We start from the raw sequence: 2995 nt of genomic DNA on the forward strand, positions 1-2995 counted from the left end.
CCTGACACCTATAGGTGCTCAACATATATTTGTGGAGTGGATTTACAGATGAATAAATGAATGAACAAATGAATGAATGAGTGGGTGAATAAATCCAAGTTCACAAAATATGTATAGACTTATAAACCATAATAATACAAGTTTGAAATTAATAAAAAAAGGAAAAGCGTTAGAATGCATCATTGCATTATTGATGAGGGTGATAAAATAGGCTATTTAGGCAATCTTGAGAAATTTATTCATGTATTATTTGGGACCGTATTAGGAGACCTTGGAATTCTCTTATTCTTTAATTTATTTTACTCAGTTATAGAATTTTAGTATGAATTTACCATGAATTTGACTTTTTAATCTGGTATGTGCTCCATTTTTAGTATCCTTATGATCAGAATTTAAACCCAACATCTTTTAAGAAGTTAATTCTAGTGGAGCCACAATTAAAACTAATAGTCAATACCTGTGGAGAGAAAAGAGAGAAAACTAATAATGAAGAATAATAGTTCCCTGGCCCAGAAAGGCAAGAGTAGTCACAGGTGGATTGACAATCTATGCTTTCAGCATTACTGACTTTCCAGGTTCAAAGGATCCAGCATCTACACTGGTCATTGTCGTTTTGGAAGGTAATTGGAAAAGAAGTTGTGGCATGGGTACAAATTATCCCCTATAGAAATTTCAGATAGAACAAACTCAAAAGGAGAGAAACTGGCTGCAGTGTGATCCTGAGAGGACGAGTCATGGTTCATGGAGGTCCCTGGGAGTAAGGCAGCTAGACTCAGGCAACCAAGAGCTAAACCTCTGACATTCACACTCTTGCTGGAATAAGTTGGAGCTTCTGAGGCAGGAAGTAATTCAGCCTAAGTAGCAAAAGTAAAATGATAGGTGTCATTTGAATCCTCCATGAGGGTTGGGCCATTTCCTCAAATATATCTTTTTTTGTTTAGATGAGGGGTGTGGGTTTTAGGGAATATTCTAGTTATGCAGTTTCTTATGTCCCCCTAAATGGGAATTAAGCCCATAGTTAACTCTCTACTATGCTAAATGAGACAGATAATATTCAAGCTTTCAGCACTCCGGTGTTTGTTTTCTGTTTTTGTTTGCTTTACTATTTTTCCCAATGTTTAAAGCAGATGCACTACTAAGATCTTTTGTAACTCCTTCCCTTTGCCATCCGAGCTGTAGGGCCTCATTTTGTTTGGTAAAACCCAGGGTGGCTTTGAAGTGTGATGTGTCCCAGTCCCACTTTATCATACCATACACTTAGGACAGAATTAACAGGGAAAGGAAGAAAACAAAACAAACCTTGTCCATTACACCTCTCACCACAAGCAACTCCTCCTCCCTGAGTTTGATGTCTGTACTTTTTCATCTGTTTTTATGTTTATTTGCGGTACAATACGTCCTTTCTGAGGGAGTACAGAAAATATGTTAAACATTACAAACAATCAAAACTGAGGAGGCAACAAGGCAAGAGTGATTGGGGTACAATGTTTCCTGGCAGGAAAATAGATGAGACTGGTTTATGGAGTTCCATGGAATCCAGAGGAAAGTATGCAGAATTACAAAGTTCTTCTACCACATCATGGAGAGAAGAAGCTCTGTCATAGCATTAAGTAGTGAGCAAATTCATGCAAAACATGTACCCGTTCATTTTGCCCCTCAAAATGTGAAGAGTCAATGGGTTAATTCCATGTGAGCAATAGAGTTTGCAATACGGGAAGAGGCATTACTAAATGAAACTTTAATTTCATTACCGAATTAATGTTGCATGTATGAGGGGATAAAAGAGTGAAATTTTAAATGAACAACAAGTAAGCCAAGAGGAAAGATGAGGTCATATTGTCCTTTTGGAAGAAAAATTGACAAAATTAAACATTTTATTCTGGAAATAACAGACCTGTCTTCTGAATATGACAGCCACACATCTAAACCAGAAAATAAACCCTATTGATTTTAATTTTTTAAACACATGACTAGATATATGTATTTGCTTTATTTATAAACTTTTATTTTTATTATTATGAATATTCATGAGATACAAATTACCGGAAATTTCTTTTATACCCCTTGTCCCCACCCAATTGTCCCCCAACCATCCTCCCCCTGCCCTTCTCACCCCACTCCATTTTGTAGCCATAGGAATGTTCTCTCCCTCTGTAAGACCACCACACTACTGTGGTCTTTCTTTCCTGCCTTCCTTTCTCTCTTAGCTCCCACATATGAGTCAGCAGATGTTGTATTTATCCCTCTGTGTTTTGCTTATTTCATTCAACATAAGTTTCTCAAGGTTCATTCATGTTGTTGCAAATGAGAGTGTTTCATTCTTTTTTATGGCAGAGTAGTATTTCATGTATGTATGTGTATATATATATATATATATATATATACACACCACTCTTTCCTTATTCAATCATCAATCAATGGACATTTAGGCTGGTCCCATATCTTGGCTGTTGTAAATAGAGCTCTGACGAACATGGGAGTGCAGGTATCCCTTTGACACGATGATTTCTATTCCTCCGGGTATATATCCAGAAGAGGGATTGCTCGATCATATGGGAGATCTATCTGTAGTTGTTTGAAAAACCTCCATACTGTTTTTCATAGTGGTCGTACTAATTTACAGTCCAACCAACAGTGTAGGAGTGTTCCCTTCTCTCCACACCCTTGCCAGCATTTATTATTCACCATCTTTTTGATTTTAGCCAGTCTAACTGGGGTAAGGTGGTATCTTAATGTAGTTTTCATTTGCATTTCCCTGATGACTAATGATGTTGAGCAGTTTTTCATGTATCCTTTGGCCATTTGTATGTCTTCCATTGAAAAATGTCTGTTTAGTTTCGTTGCTCATTTTTTAATTGGGTCATTATTTTTTTTAATGTTTAATAGCTTAAGTTCTACATATATTCCAGATATTAATCCCTAGTCAGATGCATAATTGGGAAAAATTTTCTCTCACTCTCTAGGTTGTCATTTCACTCTGTTGATGGTTTTTTTT

The sequence above is a fragment of the Galeopterus variegatus genome, unplaced genomic scaffold (genome assembly GCF_000696425.1).
Source record: "Galeopterus variegatus unplaced genomic scaffold, G_variegatus-3.0.2 Scaffold7402, whole genome shotgun sequence".
Lineage (NCBI taxonomy): Eukaryota > Metazoa > Chordata > Mammalia > Dermoptera > Cynocephalidae > Galeopterus > Galeopterus variegatus.